The sequence below is a fragment of the Mirounga angustirostris genome, unplaced genomic scaffold (genome assembly GCF_029215605.1).
Source record: "Mirounga angustirostris isolate CCGP_5_RB_7025 unplaced genomic scaffold, mMirAng1.0.hap1 SCAF_4, whole genome shotgun sequence".
Lineage (NCBI taxonomy): Eukaryota > Metazoa > Chordata > Mammalia > Carnivora > Phocidae > Mirounga > Mirounga angustirostris.
In genome coordinates this window covers 170,109,396-170,127,443 of record NW_026991712.1, presented here as the reverse complement: position 1 = coordinate 170,127,443, position 18,048 = coordinate 170,109,396, and positions in this window count along the sequence as shown.

Genomic DNA, 18,048 nt, shown 5'->3' with positions numbered 1-18,048 from the left:
CTATCCCAGGACCCTGAGGTCATGACCTGAGCCAAAGGCAGACGCTTAATGACTGAGCCACCCAGGAGCCCCTCTTCTGATTTTAAATATATGTACCTGTGGCAGAATTTCAGAAATTGAGTCTGCTTGGTCAATATTTTCTCTTAGATTAAATATCATTCTTCTAATAGTGTCCCATTCTATAAGGCAGGCCTGGCAAGGAGTAATAATCCCAATGTACAGAAGAGGAAACCAAGATCTACAGATGATAAACTACATTCCAGGGTCACCAGCTTGTCTCCGACAGACCTGGACCTAGAACCCAGGAGCCTGACTCTCAGACTAGAGCAATCACTTCCTCTTTATGAAGGCCAGCGCAAGCTGGCCTTTTGTCTGGGATCAGGGGCTTCCTCTGGCCCCCAGGAAGGGGACCTACAGCTAGCTCCCCTGCTTGGCTGTGTGACTATGGGCAAGTCCCTTGTGCTGTCCTCAGTGAAGTTGCTTGCTGTTTTGCTTTACCTTCTTTTGAAAGAGAAGAAATAGATGGGAAACCTCCTTTGCTGAACCCAGAGTCTCCAAACCCTCTGGGTTCAGTAAAGGAAGTTTGGCCCCAGCAGAGGAAGGAAAAGAAAGGAAACTAACATTTACTGAGGACCTACTATGTACCAGGTCACTTTACACACAGGACCTCTAATTTCTAAAAATACAGCTCAAGATGTGGGATCATTATCCTCAATTTGCAGATGAAGAAACCAGGGCTTGGAGAGGTCAAGTGACATGGTAATACAACCACTAATTGGCAGGGTGGGACTTGAATCCAGGTCTCCTGACTACAGAGCCCTATTTTCCAACTGCTCCTCGTGGAAGAGTTGGCACAGATCACAGTATCATGCTTGGCACAGCCCTGGGACCACCCTCAAGATGATTCATTCATTCATTCATCAACCAATTAAGCACCTACTGTGTACCAGGTGCTGGGCTAGGCCCTGAGGTGTGATAGGCAAGGTCCCTGCCCTAGAGCTGACATTCTAGTATAGAAAGACAGTAGTTAAATAAACAAAGAAATAAGACATTTCAGATAGTGCTAAGAAGAAAATAAAGCAGGGAATGGGAGAGAGAGCAACCATGTGTATATGTGAGTGAGTGAGAGAGAAAACTGGAGAGACTGATGTCAATTGTTGGTGTGATCACAGAGCCTGCCCAACGAGGTGACATCTCTGCTGCACCTGCTGGATCCACTTCTGCCCTAACTCCCTGTGCTTGTCCCTGGAGAACCAGAGCAGCAGAGAAGGTGCCAGCCACACATTCCTACAGCCCTAAAGGCCTGGGCTGGAGGGAGAGGGGGGCTTTGACAATCATTTTGTTCACTCTCTTCTCACTTTGTATAGGGGGAAACTGGAAGTTTGGAAGTCTGGAAGCCAGACTTTCTGGGAGTCTGGGAGACTGGCTAGGGCTGGAACTACACAGGGGTAGGGCCCCCTGGGCATGGCCTGGTGCTATGCCCGCCCCACACTCTTGAATCAGGTTCTCTGAGAAAGGACACTTAGAGATCTCTTTTCCTCTCACCTTCCTGCTGTCTGGGCTAGGAAGAGCAATTAGCAAATTCATGCTCTGTGAATCACCCTTCTGTTGACACTTCTATTCCAAAGCTAATCGGCCCAAAGTTTGACCAATCACAGGACCTGAACATCACTACCCTAGGAGTGGGGGATCCGGGAATGTAGGGAGTGGGGAGGGAAGACAAGAGAGCAGGGGTAGACTCAGGACGGTTTTTACCTTCACCAAGACCAACTTCTAATTGTCCCAGTGAATGGAGGGGAACGATGGCCAGGGTACCTTCTGAAGAGTCTATCTGGCATTCAAATGTTATATATGAGCCTTTTCCCTCCCATGCGTATTTCCCATCTTAATCCTGACTCTGATTTTAAAGGGGAACGTACTCTTTATGGTAACCGAGTTGTAGTGACTTGGGTAAGTCAGTTTCCCTTTCTGGGCCTCAGTTTCCTATTCTGTAAAATGGCAGTGAAATAGGAGTCAGGGTTTTTCCATTCACCTGTGATTTGAAGTGATGGGAAGGAGAAGGGGTCCTGCGAAGAGTGTTGGTGTCCACATTGGCCCCTCTTCTGCTCTGGGACTCCAGACAAGAGCATTCTGGGATCAGGGGCACCTGGGTGGCTCAGTCGGTTAAGCATCTGCCTTAGGCTCAGGTCGTGATCCCGGAGTCCCAGGTTCGAGCCCCACATCAGGTTCCCTGCTCAGCAGGGAGTCTGCTTCTCCCTCTCCCTCTGACCTTCCCCCATCTCGTGCTCTCTCTCTCTCAAATAAGTAAAAAATCTTAAAAAAAAAAAAAAAAGCATTCTGGGATCAGCCCACATTACTGAACACCCAGTGTCTGGAACCACACGAGGAAATTTCCATGCAGTTTCTTACTCAATTTTCAGAACACAATTTTTTTTGAAGATTTTGTTTATTTGAGGGAGAGAAAGAGCATGAGCAGCAGGGAAGGAGAGGCAAAGGGAGAAGCAGACTCTCCACTGAGCAGAGAGCCTGACATGGGGCTCCATCCCAGGACCCTGAGATCATGACCTGAGCCAAAGGCAGATGCTTAACCAATTGAGTCACCTGGGCACCCCGCTTTTTTTTTTTAAGACTTTATTTATTTATTTATTTATAGAGCATGAGCAGGGGGAGGGTCAGAGGGAGAGGAAGAGAGAGAATCTCAAGCAGACTGCGTTGAGCCGTTGAGCACAGAGCCCAGAAGGGGTTCAATCTCATGACCCTGAGATCATGCTTTGAACTGAAATCAAGAGTCAGACCTTAACTGACTGAGCCACCCAGGTGCCCACAGAACACAGTCTTGACAAAGGAGTGATTTCTCCCTTTGCATGAGAGGAAACCAAGGCTCAGAGAAACAAACTAATTTATGCAGGGCCTCACAGTTGGAAGGACAAGCTTTACACCCAGGTCTTGCTGAACCCCAGGCCCATGCCCCACCCAGGGCCCTGTCTCTGAGGATGACTTGGTTTGTTCGATTGCACAGAGATGGTTCTCTCCTCTGGTTCTCCGAATCAAGATGGTTCTCCCCCATCCCCTCTTCTATGGTTCTTGTTCTCCACCCTGCCTCAGCCCCTCATGGCCAAGGCACTCTCCTGGACCTTGTCAGTACCCTGCGTAATTTCAATATCAAGTATCCCATCCTCCTAACACCACCTCCTGTCTTTCCTGCTCACTACCTCTAGAACCTCAATTGCAGTGGGTCCTGACTCCCCAGGTCCTTCAATCCATGGATCCTCCCACCTTTTCCCCACTGTTTCTAGCCTCCTTAACCAGCTTTGATTCCATGGACCATCATTGTAATTACTGCCTTGCACACACCCTCAACCCCTTGCTCCTCTCACCTGGCAAAACCACACCCTGGTTAATCCAGCCGTGCGTTTGTAACCCACAGTTGATTGGCGCTGGAGAAGGACACAGCCCCGCTGACAGGTCTCACTTGAACATCACATCAGGGCCTCCATCCTCTCCAGGGGGCCCTTAGAACCCTCTGGAGATCCTACTGTATGACCTGCTACTTTCACTCCGCTGTGGTCCTGGACACAGTTCCATACCTCTCCCCTGCACCTCAACCCTGGACACCTCCTTCCCTGCCCCCTCTCCATGGAGGACCTTTCTTCCTGCATCACTGAGAAAATAGAAGCAATCAAAGGAGAATTTCCATAGACTCTCAATACCTACCCAATCACTGGGTCTGTGCCTCATTTTTAGCCTCCCTTCTGCTGCCTTGGGGGTGAACCCTGCTTGCTCCTCTCTGCGGCTACCCCTGCACTTACACACCAGACCGCCTGCCTCTCACCTGCTCAAGGATTTCACCCTGGCGATCTCCCCTTCTCTACTGGATCACTCCAATTAACATAATTGGAAGTAATAATTGGTATTGTGAAAACATAATTTCTTGCATCTTAAAAAACCCAACAAAGCCCAACAAAACAAAACAAAAATCTCCCTCCCATTTCTCTGTATAGCAAACTCTTTGAAAATGTCTGTCCTTGCTGTCTTCAGTTATTCTGTTCATTCTTGAATACACTTCGGTTAAGCTTTGTCCCCATCACTGCACCAAAACTGCTTTGTCAAGGTCACCTGTGACCTTCACATTGCTAATTCCAATCATCAATGTCTTCTAATAACAGCTTTACTGAGATATAATTTGCATAGCATACACTTAACCCATATAAAGCATACAATTCAGTGTTTTTTTTGTACACTCACAAAGTTGCTCAGCCAATACCATAATCAATTTTAGAACATTTTTATTACTCCCAGGCCGCCTGGGTGGCTCAGTCGGTTAAGTGTCTGCCTTTGGCTCAGGTCATGATCCTAGGGTCCTGGGATTGAGCCCCGAGTCAGGCTCCCTGAGTCTGCTTCTCCCTCTCCCTCTGTGTGCTCTTTCTCTCTCAAATAAATAAATAAAATCTTTAAAAAATATTTTTAAAATAACATTTTTATTACTCTGAAAAGAAACCCTGTACCCTTTAGCAGTCACCCCCCATTTTCCTTGAGCCCCCTCAACTCATAGCCCTAGGCAACCACTGATGGACTTTTTGTGTCTATATAGATTGGCCCATTCTTGACATTTCATATAAATGGTGGTCCTTTGTGACTGGTTTCATTTACTTAGCGTAATGTTTTCAAGGTTCATCTATGTTGTAGCGTTAGTATTCCATTTTTCTTTATTGCCAAATGATATTCCTTGGATATATGGATATTCCACATTTTATTTATCCATCAGTTGATAGACATTTGGGTTGTTTCCACTTTGAGCTATTAGGAATGCTGTTATGAATATTCATGTACAAATTCTTTAAAAATATTTTTAGAGCGGTTTTCAATTCACAACAAAATTGAGAGGAAGGTACAGAGATTTTCCATGTACTCTCTGCCCCCACACATGCACAGTCTCCCCCATGATCAACATCCCCCACCATAGCGGTACATTTGTTATAACTGATGAACTTACACTGACACATCATAATCACCCAAAGCCCATAGTTAGGGTTCACTGTTGGTGTTGGCAAGTTTTTGCGTGGACATAGGCTTTCATTTCTCTTGGGTGTATTCCTGGGAGTGGAATTGCTGGTCATAAGGTAATCTGATGTTTAGCAGTTTGAGGAGCTGCCAGACTGTTTTCCACAGCGGCTGCACCCTTTTCCATTCTCACCAGCAATGTACGAGTGTTCCAGTCTTTCCCCATCGCGGCCAACACTTGTTTTGTTTTGTTTTTGTTTTTTAAAGATTTTATTTATTTTTTGACAGAGAGAGAGACAGCGAGAGAGGGAACACAAGCAGGGGGAGTGGGAGAGGGAGAAGCAGGCTTCCCGCTGAGCAGGGAGCCCGATGCGGGGCTTGATCCTAGGACCCTGAGATCATGACCTGAGCCGAAGGCAGATGCTTAATGACTGAGCCACCCAGGCGCCCCTTGTTTTGTTTTTTTTTAATTATTTCCATCTTATGGGTATGAGGTGGTACTGGCATCTCACTGTGGTCTTTATTTGGATTTCTCTGATGGCTAATGATGCTGAATATCTTCTCATGTGTTTACTGGCCATCTCTGTCTTTGGAGATGTCAAATCCTTTGCCCATTTTGTAATTATGTTATTTTTAACATTATTGTTGAATTTTAAGAGTTCTTTATATATTCTAGGTATAAATCCTTTCTTTATCAGATATATGATTTGCAAAATTCCTTCCATTCTAATGGTCAATTCTTAATCCTCATATTTTACTAGACCTATGGATTGCCTGCGGCACAACTGATCACTCCTTCCTCCTTGAAATACTTTCTTCACTTGGCATCTAAGACAGTCTCCCGCCCTGATTTTTCTATTTCATTGACTGCTGTTTTGTTGTCTCCTCATTCCCTCATCTGCTAAGCAGTGAAATGCCCAGGACTCACTCCTTGGTCCTCTTGTCTTTTCTGTCTATACTCACTCCCTTGCTGATTTCATTCAGTTTCAAGCTTTATTTATTTATTTATTTTTATTTTTTAATTAAAAAAAAATTTTTAAAGATTTTATTTATTTATTTGAGAGAAAATGAGCTAGAGAGAGAGCATGAGAAGGGGGGAGGGTCAGAGGGAGAAGCAGACTCCCTGCCGAGCAGGGAGCCCCATGCGGGACTTGATCCCGGGACTCCAGGATCATGACCTGAGCCGAAGGCAGTCGCTTAACCAACTGAGCCACCCAGGCGCCCCTATTTATTTATTTTTAAAAGATTTTATTTATTTGACAGAGAGAAAGAGAGAGAGAGCACAACAGGGGGAGTGACAGGCAGAGGGAGAGGGAGAAGCAGGCCTCCCGCTAAGCAGGGAGCCCGATGTGGTACTCGGTCCCAGGATTCTGGGATCATGACTTGAGCCAAAGGCAAAGCTTAACCAACTGAGCCACCCAGGCACCCCTTAGTTTCAAGCTTTAAATGCCATCTGTGTGCAGGCAAATCCCAGCTTTACCTATTCCAGCCCAGAGCTCTCGCCCCAATTCCAGGCTCATTTATTACTTGTACTCAACATCTCTACGGATCTTCCTTGACTTACAGTGGAGTTCCGTCCTGATAAACCCATTGTAGGCTGAAAAGGTATTTAATACATCTAACTTACTGGACACCATAGCTTAGCCCAGCTGAACTTAAATGTACTCGGAATGCTTATATTGGCCTACAGTTGGGCGAAAGCATCTCACACAAAGCCAATTTTATGATAAGGTGCTGAATATTTCCTGCAATGTATTGAATACTGTACTGAGAGTGAAAAACAGAATGGTTGTGGGGGTGCAAGATGGTAGTAAGTGTATGGCTTGTTTCCCCATTGTGATCACTGCCCAGAATCATGAGAGGATCCAGGATCTAACCGCATATCTCAAACCCGGGGAAAGATCCAAATTCAAAATCTGAAGTGTGGTTACTACGGAATGTGTATCACTTTCATACTATTGTAAAGTCAAAAAATCGTAAGTTAACCCATCGTAAGTTGGGGACCGTCTGTACTTGTATGTTTATCGTCTTCTCAAACCTCACATGTCCGGAGCTAAATTCTTAACCTGAATTGCTCCCTTTGCAGCACATGGAGACTTCCAGTGCCTGGGCTGAAAACCTGAAGCCATTTTTTTACTCCTTTTCCTCTCACATCCCATGTCAAGTTTGTCAGCGAGCCTGTCGGCTTTACCTTCAGAGTACAAACAGAATCCGCCCCATCTCACCACGGACTGCAACTCCCTGCCACCCCACGGCCTTTGCCCCTCTGCTGGGTCACTGGTGCCTCCCTACCGGCCCCCTGCAACTGCACTTGTCTCCTGCAGTCTGTTTGCAACCCAGCAGCCTGAGGGATCCTTTTATTTCTTTTTTAAATCTTAATGCCTCCATCTCACTTGGAAGAAGGCCATAGTCCTTCCAATCACAAGGCTCTGCAGGATACCCCCAGCCTTGTCTCCTCCTCTCCCCTCACTCCTCTGTTGCAGGCGCACTGGCCTCCTGGATGTGCCTGTCCTACCTCAGGGCCTTTGCGATTGCTCTATCATCTGCCCCACTCACTCTTTTTTTTTTTTATTATGTTATGTTAATCACCATACATTACATCATTAGTTTTTGATGTACTGTTCCATGATTCATTATTTGCATATAACACCCAGTGTTCCATGCAGAACGTGCCCTCTTTAATACCCATCACTAGGCTAACCCATCCTCTCATGCCCCTCCCCTCTAGAACCCTCAGTTTGTTTTTCAGAATCCATCGTCTCTCATGGTTCATCTCCCCCTCCGATTTCCCCCCTCCTTTCTTCCCCTCCTGCTATCTTCTTCTTCTTCTTCTTTTTTTTTAACATTTAATGTATTATTTGTTTCAGAGGTACAGATCTGAGATTCAACAGTCTTGCACAATTCACAGCGCTCACCATAGCACATACCCTCCCCAATGTCTATCACCCCGCCACCCCAACCCTCCCACCCCCCACCACTTCAGCAACCCTCAGTTTGTTTCCTGAGATTAAGAATTCCTCATATCAGTGAGATCATATGATACTTGTCTTTCTCTGATTGACTTATTTTGCTTAGCATAATACCCTCCAGTTCCATCCATGTCGTTGCAAATGGCAAGATCTCATTCCTTTTGACGGCTGCATAATATTCCATTGTATATATATATATACCACCTCTTCTTTATCCATCCCTCTATCTATTGCCCCCCTCACTCTTGAGAGCCACCTGGCTTCTCCCTGGTTCCTCCAGGTTCTTTTTCTCACTGAGGCCTCGCTCACTAAGCAATGAGCATGGAGACCTTCCACCTCAGCTATCCTATCCTCTGCTTTATTGTTTCCATAGCACCCAACACCATCTACACATCAGGCTGTGTGTTTATTTATTTATTTTTTAAAGATTTTATTTATTTATTTGAGACTCAGAGAGAGAGATAGAGGGCACAAGCAGGGAGGAAGGGCAGAGGGAGAGGGAGAAGCAGACTCCCCACTGAGCGGGGAGCCGGATGTGGGGCTCGATCCCAGGACCCTGAGATCATGACTTGAGCCAAAGGCAGATGCTTAACAACTGAGCCACCCAGGCGCCCCATGTGTGTTTATTTATTTATTGCCCTTTTCTCTGTTGGAACAGAAGCTCCAGGAGGGCAGAGATTTTGCCTGTTTTTGTTTTCTATGTACCCCAGCTCCTGGAACTGTAGTTGCCAGTTATTTGGTGCTCAGTAAATAGTCATGGAAGAAGTGAAGCGGTGCTTGAGGAAAGGAGGAGGGAGCACTCTTCTAGAATGCAGGGAGTGGTGCAGTGTGGCCGCAGCCAGATCTCTGAGGTGGGACTTGAACCTGAGTCCTCCCCAAGGTCACTGAAAATTGGTTCCTGTTTTCCAGCCGAGGAAGCCTGCTGTAATGGGATCCAAAAGCTTGAGTTAGAACTTGGACATAAAAGACCCAGTGTATGAGTGCTACCTGGCCTGTAGCCGGCACTCAGTGAATGTTTGCTCCTCCTGGAAACAGTGCTAATTTGCTAAACGGGAGCAAGGTTCGGACAGGTGTTTTTTTGGGAAGGTCAAGGGGAAGGGAGAAGGGTAAGACCATAGAGGAAGACGAGGCTCTAGGGGGAGGACCAGAGGGCTGGGGGCTGGATCCTGAAGGACAGAAAGAGGCACCAGAAGGCAGAGCTGCGAGCAGGGCACTCTGGGACCTCACTTCCCTCGGGTTCAAGGCTGCTCACAAAGCCTCTCCCTGTCCCCAAGCTGGTTGGAGTCTGTCAGAAGTGGCAATGATTGATGATTAATTATGCCCATTTCATGGGTGAGGAAACTGAGGCTCAGGAAGGTAGTGATATGAGTCTGTCTCTTCTCCCCTGCTAGAGTAGAAGCTCCTCAGTTTCAAGGGCTGCTCAGCCCCATTTCCGTCTCCTCAGGGCTGAGGTTGCTGACTGAAAACAGGAGTGGGTTCTCATCAGTGGTTTTCTAGCCCCAGCAGACTCCACACTCCATTTTATAACAAATATTCTAGAGTACCTCTTTCCTGTAATGGAATACAATTCATAGGTAATATATCCTATTTATACATTCCTAATTTGGAAAAAAAAAACAAGATAATGCCCTATCTGAAACATAAAGGAGAAATAAAAGGAAGGTAATCTATGTCTTTTTTCTCATGATTTAATTTTTTAAAGATTTTATTTATTTGAGAGAGAAAGAGAGAGTGCGCGCGTGTGTGGTGGTGGGGGGGGGGAGAGGGAGAAACAGGCTTCCCACAAAGCAGGGAGCCCTAGCCCGATGTGGGGCTCCATCCCAGGTCCCCAGGGTCATGACCTGAGCCAAAGGCAGACGCCTAACTGACTGAACCACCTAGGCACCCCTCATGATTTAATTTTTAAAATTGAGATATAGGAATGCCTGGGGGGCTCAGTCAGTCTTGTGCGCCTGCGCTCTCTCTCTCTGACAAATAAATAAAGTCTTTTTAAAAAATTGAGATATAATTGACATATAACATTATATAAGTTTCAGGTACAACATGACATTTGTGTATATTGCAAAATGATCACCCCAACAAGTCTAATTAACATCTATCGCCAAAGAGTTACAATATTTTTATCTTGTGGTGAGAACTTTTAAGATCTACTCTTAGCAATTCTTAAAAATATAGTACAGTATTCTTAAGTCTAGTCACCATGCTGTACATTACATCCCTTGTGTGACTTATTTATTTTATAACTGGAAGTTTGTAGATGTCTTTTCTTTAACCTGTAAATATAAAGGCAGACTCTTGTTAGAACAGGACTTCTTAAATTGGAATGTGCATAGGAGTCACCTGGGATCTTGTTCAAATGCAGATTCTGAATCCGCAGGTCTGGGGAAGGACCTGAGAGTCCGCATCTCCAGCAGCTTCTTGGCACGAGAAGGATGCTTCCAGCTCCCTGGGCCCACGCAGAGGCCCTCCCCGTCTGCCTCCGCCCAGAGCCGCCCCCTCCCCGGGCCTGAGCAAGGGGCAGCCCTGTCCAGGCCCGCCCCGCCCGCTGCCCAGCCTCATTCCTGGCAGCCTGGTGGCCGGGTGCCCGCTGCCGAGACAGCAGTTCGCACAGGAGGAGCCCGCCCTGGGGAATGGGCCGCGGGGGAGGGAGGGAGGCCCCGGGAATTGACGTTCAAGGGGGCGGGGCTTCTGTGCCTCCCAGTCCCGCCAGTCCCACCCTCTTCCCTGCCTCCGCTGGGATCCCTCAATCCCAGGGCACTGATCACTTGCTTCTCCTCTTTTTCCCTTTGCCCTCCGTTTAGGCTAGGCTCCTGTAGTGGGGAGCCCAGATGAATCCAGCTCTTGTCTACCCCGAAGAAACTCCATGTAGGGACTAGCAGACAGGCAGGCAGGCAGACAGACAGACACCCTTCATCTTTAAGCGGGTTTTCTGTCAAAGGAGGGGCGTGGGAGGAAACTCACTTTCGGCTTTCTGGGTACCAATCAGGGAAGGCTTTCTGGAGGAGGCGGGAGCCCAGCAAAGCGTGAAGGCTGTGGAGGGATGCCCTGGACAGCCCCACCCTCCCAGAGTCCCCAGCCTGGCCAGGGCCTGCTGACTTGGAGCACCTGCAAGACTATTGCTGCCTGAGGATTCCAGGGGACACTGTTCTGGGGACCGGGGTTAGAAGAAAGAGTCTTATAGGACGGAGAGGCCTGGGTTTGAGCCCCGCTTTGCCACTAACATGCTGTGAGCCTCCTGGGCAGCCCCTTTCCTGTCTGGGCCACTATAAAGCGATGGGGGGATGCCTGGGTGGCTCAGTCAGTTCAGCATCTGCCTTCAGCTCAGGTCATGATCCCAGGGTCCTGGGATCGAGCCCTGAGTCTGGCTTCCTGCTCAGTGAGGATCCTGCTTCTCCCTCTGCCCCTCCCCCCGCTCGTGCTCTCTCTCTGTCGTGCTCTCTCTTTCTCTCAAATAAATAAATCTCTCTCTCTCTGACAAATAAATAAATAAAATCTTAAAAATAAATAACTAAAGCTATGGGATATGAGGATCCCCAAGGCTGAGCCAGCTCTAAAGCCTGCTATCCGTTGGGGCCAGTGAGGAAAATGTGTCCAGTCCTGAAGTGGGGAGGCCAGGTAGCAGACTTACGCTGGGCTCAAGCTGGTTCTGGGCAGGGCTGGCGTAGTGGGTCCTGGGGAGACTTGGAGGAGGTCTCGCACTTGAAAGCTCGGCCAGACTGATCCACTTTCTGGGCTCTGCTGGAATGCAAAACATTAACCCATACCAACAGCAATAGTAAGTGCCCCTCTCTCCCAGGAGGACTGACTCTACAGCTTACAGAGCACTTTTCTTGCCGCCATCTCATTTGATCCTCACAAACTTGGTGTTATTGCCTTTTGACAGATGAGAAAACTGAGGCCCAAAGAAGCCAAGTCACTGGCACAAGGTACCAGAGCTAAAAGGATATGCCAGGACTTGGACCCAGTATCCTGTACATGTTTTAGGAAGAGTTTCCTGGGTCTCCTGGGTCTGAATTATCCAGAAAATACAACCCTTCCAATGTTTGAACATGGGACCCTAAATTTCCATCAGGCTCCCTAACTTTGGATAGTAGCGCTAGAGAGCTAAATCTCTCACTGTACATATGGGAAAACTGAGATCTGGAGAGGAGAAGAGTCTTGCCCAAGTCCATAAGCCAGATAGGATTCTGGCCTCCACCCCCTGAGCCTCTCAGATGGAGGTCCCGGGACTTTCACAGCTCCCTCCCTTCTTGGCAACAGGGAGCCCTGTATTCTGGGGACAGTGGGGAGAGACGGTTTAGAGCAAGAATCCTCCAAATCAAAGAGGGAGCCTGGCAGGAGTGGGGAGGGGTTAGGCCTTAGAAAATGTGCTTTCACTCCAGGCCTTATTTCCTGAGACAAAGATGTGTCACTAAAGCAAGAAGGAGCTGGTGGTGAGTTTTAATTTTGCTTTGTTTTTCACAGTTTGCTTCCCCAAGCAGGAGGACTGCAGAAGTGACCGGTGCTTAGCCAACCGCTCTCCAGGCCTGCTCCCCTTTGGGCTCAGGGGCCCCTGATTCTAGGGCTGAGCCAGGGCCTGTGTGCAGATGGAGGTGAAAGTGTTTTCTACGGCTGATCCGAGCCCAGCCCAGAACACAGGGTGGGGCTCTGTCTGGGCCTGGGTGGAGATCTTTGTTACCGGGCCCAGGCCCAGTTTGTGACCAGGGTCAGGGCTCATCCTGAGATCAGGGAACAGGGAGAAGCAGCCCTTCAAGGACAGACCCAGCCCAGGATTCTGACTCTAGGATGGTGAGTCAGGCAGCCTGGCTGGGAGCCCACAGGCCTTTAGGTTCCTGGGCTGGAGCAGAGGCTCTGGTGAAGGCGATGTCCCAGAGCTAATGCCAGGGTCTCTGGTCCCCTCTCAGGGATGTATTGGGGGCACGTGACCTCCTCTCTCCACCCCCCACCTCCCCCCACCAGACAGCCTGCCCTCCAAACTCTATGGACGTGGTTGGCTGCCTCCTCCCACTGACCCTGCTCCAGGCTCTGGAGTTTACATGGGCAAGCAGTGGGGTCAGCGTCTCTCACTATCCTCAGAGCTCTGTCCAGAGGTATGCCGGCTACTGAAAATCCTCCACTGGGCTTGATGTCAGGCAGCCCATATGATGATACTGCATGCAGAACTGGGAAGAGATTCACAGAATCGGCTCTCGCAAGACAGGAGGAGCCAAGTCCAGCACACCACTGGCTCTGTCCCGGGACTGTGCCTTCCACAGGTCCCAGGAAGCTGGCTTACAGGGTCCTGTTAACTCACAGGGTCAGGGTTTCCTAGCCTGTCCTCGTGAAGGTGACAGTGAGTACGATGGTGGCCGTAGTTGATATTGGGTTTGTGGTGATTGAGGCTTCGGTTGCTGCCATTGGCCTATTTTCAGTGACAGGGGAGGGACCGGTCAAGGAAGTTCCTCCATCTCCCTGGGGAAGCCGCTAGGAGGTGCCTGGGAGCTCTAGGACGGATTAGGGTTAGGGCTTCCTTAGGGCTGGATCATGACTCCATCCGGGACACTGGAAACCTGACGTGGCCTAATGGACACGCGTCCTGCCACTATCCCCCTCCCCCTTCCCAGTGATGAGCTAGCATCATGTCACTGAGGAGACAGGAGCTGAGCCGGGGGGAAGCCCTCACCTTACCACTACTGAATCCATGCACCTCCCTAGGCGCATCTCCTCTTTCTTCCTGATTTATGCTTGAGGACAAGTCCCTCCTCTTATTTAAAAAAAGGGGGGGGGGCACCTGGGTGGCTCAGTCGGTTAAGTGGCTGCCTTCGGCTTGGGTCGTGATCCTGGGGTCCTGGGATGGAGCCCCATGTCAGGCTCCCTGCTTAGCGGAGAGCCTGCTTCTCCGTCTCCCTCTGCCTGTTGCTCTGCCTACTTGTGCTCTATCTCTCAAATAAATAGATAAGATCTTTAAAAAATTTTTTTCTTTTTTTGAAAGAAAGAAGGAAAGAAAGAGAGAGCGAGAAAGAAAGAAAGAAAGAAAGAAAGAAAGAAAGAAAGAAAGAAAGAAAGAAAGAAAAGAAAGAAAGAGAAAGAAAGAAAAAACAGCCCCGGGGTGGCTGGGTGGCTCAGTCAGTTAAGTGTCTGACTCTTGGTTTCAGCTCAGGTCGTGATCTCTTGGGTCTGGAGATCAAGCCCCGCGCTCTGTGGGGAGTCTGCTTGAAGATGCTTTTCCTCTGTGCCACCCTCCACTCTCTCTCTCTCTCTCAAATAAATAAATAAATCTTAAAAAACAAAACAAAACAAACAAAAAAAAACCAGTCCTCAGTGGCTTCCCATTGACTGGAATAAAATGCCAGTTCTTTATCCAGCTGAGTTTTACCTCATCTCCTCCTTCCACCTGACTTCTAATATACTCCAGCTACATTGGCCCCGACTCCAGTTCTGGAAGTTTGTTCCTGCCTCAGGGACTTGGAGCCCACGACTGCCGCCAGTCTCTGCTCATCTGGCTGCCCATCCTCCCAGCCGCAGCTTGAAGAGGTTCCCCTGACCTCTCCCTCTGAAGGGCTCCCCAGTTCCCCTCCGTTCCGTCCTTCTTGTGTTTCAGGCCCCACAGTGGCCTCATCTACTTATGTGTTACTGGTTTGACTGTCTTCCCCACTAGATTGTAAGCCCCATGGGGTAGGGACCTCATTCTCTGCTATATTCGTACCTGGCTGGTGCCAAATAAATGGATGTGGAATCAGTGAATGGATGTCCATGTTTCTTTTTTTTTTAAATTAAATTAAATTTATTTATTTTTAAGATTTTATTTATTTGTTTATTTGACAGGGAGAGAGTGAGAGAGCACAAGCAGGGGGAGCAGCAGAGGGAGAGGGAGAAGCAGGCTCCCCGCTGAGCAGGGAGTCCAATGCGGGGCTCCATCCCAGGATCCTGGGATCATGACCTGAGCCAAAGGCAGATGATTAACCGACTGAGCCACCTAGACGCCCCTAGATGTTCATGTTTCTTTCCTCTTTGTTCTCCCCAGGCCATTAATGACATCTTGTTTGAATGTCTACACCTGGTTTCTACTCTACACTGGCCAGTAAAGGGAAGGGCAAAGTGTCCCATCTGCACTTGGCCAGAGGGTAAAAGATGGACCAGTGTCCCACAGGGGCCCCTGAGGTGGTGGCAGCAGAAGCTGGTGGGTGATCTCAAGGGGCTTTGGGTCTGGCCAGGGTTGAAAGGTCCAGTCACCTTCCTCTTCAGTTTGGTTTTAATAAAGACGGCAACATCTCCTCTCAGCTTCTTTATTCCATCATAACCACCAGGCTTCCTTACCGAGTGGACTTTCATTGTTTTTTGGCTGCACTGCCTCCAAACCCTCTTTCCACTGGGGGGAAGACCCCACCATGGGAGGCCCCCATCACCCACTACTGAAGCTGAAGGGGACCACAGACCCCCCCCTCTGCGGCCCTGGCAGGTCGGACAGGGGCCCATAACCTGGGCCCAGCCAAGTGGATGCTCTAGCCCAGGACTGCGAATCTCAAGTGAGTCATGCAAAGACAGGAGGGCTTAGAATTTGCTCGGAACATGGCCTTTGGTGGCAGGGGTCAATGTGGTGTCTGATGGTGACAGTCATATCTGGGTGTCTTGCAGTGGGGCCTGGTCTGTCCAATGCTGTCACTTCCTTGGTCCCTGCCCTTCATCTGACCTGGATCTTGGGCTTTGTGTCCATTCTGGAATGCTGGAGACCCAGCACCAGATTGTTGCTGCAGAAAAACCTCGTGTAACCGCCACGTTGCTGGCCGGCAGGAACAGCCTAGAGGTGGCAGGAAATAAAAACCACATCCGAACAACCCCCCCATCCCCCTGGGCAACAGCAATAACAGCTCACACTGACATAGTACTTATCACGTGCCAGGCACTGTTCTATTATCGTTCCGACTTTACAAATGAGAAAACACAGGATCGTGCCTCTCTTTAGCGTTCCCAAACCAATCTAGCCCAACGGAATCAAATTAGCCGAGCTTGGAAACGCCGCCAGGGAGGGAAATGTAGTCCTTAGCTTTCCAGCCTCCCCGTCTGGAGGGTGGGATGGAGGCTGAGAGAACCCCGCCATGAGGTCCACCCGACAAATCGTCACTGCTGCTGTCACCTCCTCATCAGCGCTAGGATCTGCCACCACCATTAGCCATCCCCTTAACCGCCATCAAGTCAATTACCAGCGCCGTCGCCCCCTCCACCAACTCAAGATCCGACAGAGCCATCAGCTTTTCCATCCCTTGACAACGTCACCGTGTCACCGGCACCACCGCCACGATTACCCTCATTACCTCCGTCCCCAGCGGCAGGGCGGTGTCCAGGGACCAGTGAGGTCACTTCCTCGCCTTGGCGCTCACAGAGGGAATTGCCTAATGAGACGGTTGCAGCTCCGAGCTATAGTTACCTGCGTAACTAGGAAATCTTCCAGGCTCTGACACCGCTGAGGTTGGTTCATAAACTGGAGGGGTCTGCGGCTGTGAGTGTGGGCGTGAGCATCCCAGACAGGCCTCTGGGAGGCCATTTCGTCCATCCCCCTGCCTTGGTGGTGCAGTTAAGAGTGCTGACAGAGGGGCGTCTCGCTGGCTCAGTCAGCGGAGCATGTGACTCTAGAGCTCAGGCTTCGGGGTTTGAGCCGCATGTTGGGTGTAGAGGTTACTGAAAATCTTACCAAAAAAATGAGCGCTGATGGAGTCAGCCTAGGTCAACTTAGGCAAGTGATTTCACCTTTCTGGGGCTCAGTTTCTTCATCCATGAAATGGGAATTATAAGACCTATCATATAGAGGAATGTGGGGAGTAGAGGTGATGTAAATAAAGAACCTGGCACAGTGCCCAGTGCCCAGGAGACTCACAAATGGAAGTCGCCAGTATCTTTCATTTTTTATATTTTATTTTTTTAAAGATTTTATTTATTTATTTGACAGAGAGAGAGAGAGTGAGAGCAGGAACACAAGCAGGGGGAGTGGGAGAGGGAGAAGCAGGCTTCCCGCTGAGCAGGGAGCCCGATGTGGGGCTCGATCCCAGGACCCTGGGATCATGACCTGAGCCGAAGGCAGATGCGTAACGACTGAGCCACCTAGGCGCCCCTGTCTTTCATTTTTTAAATATTTATATAGTGCTCACTTTGTTCCAGGCACTGTTCTGAGCACCTTACAAATTTCAGTTTCTTTATTTGTTTTATTTATTTGTATTAAAGTAGGCTTCACGCCCAACGTGGGGCTTGAACTCACAACCCTGAGATCAAGAGTCACATGATCTACTAACTGAGCCAGCCAGGTGCCCCTTCAGCTTATTAATTCAAACTTCATAAGAGCCCTAAGAGATAGGTATTACTTTTGCTCCCATTTCACAGATGAAACCAAGGCACAGAGAGGTTAAGTAGCTTACCCAAGGTTACACAGCTGGTTAGTGACAGAACTGGGATTTTAACCCAGGGAGTCCTGCTCAAGTCTGAGCTCTTGATGCTGATGCTCTTTGTCAGCAAGTGCTTCCCCCGTTCTCAAAAGTTCCTTTTCCTCCCCGCTCCAGTCCAGGTTGGAGAACACTCTGCTCTTTTTGCCCAGCAATTAGAAAGGGACCTCCAGAAGTCACTGCATCCGATGCCTCATCATGGGACAGAAATGCCCCCATTCACCTTGTCCAGGACCTCCCATCCCTCCCAGCCAGGAAGTCCTTCCTGTTGTCTGACCTGAATTTGGGTTGAGGCAACAGTTCTCAGGGAGGGACCTCCTTAGCTGGGATACTTGTCAGGGGGACCTCAGGAGAGATGGTAGAGGAGGGAGGGGTGTTGATCCTGGGCTCTGAGGGAGTGGAATTTGGGGCTTCTGGGTGCTTGAAGGGGGCAGAGCCCTGGGGCAGGCCTCCTTGTTAGCTGCTCTCCAGAGGGCCTTGTTTTCCCCACCTCTTCCTCTAAGCCTGCACCAGGGACCTTTCATGCCTTCAGTGAGCCCCAGGCCCCTCACCAAGCCCCCCTCCCAAGCTTCCACACGCCTCCCTCAGGCCTACTCCGTCCTTGAGGGGCCCCCTTCTCCGCCCTCTCGGTGTCCGACGGCATTACCCGATCCCCGGACTCTGACTCC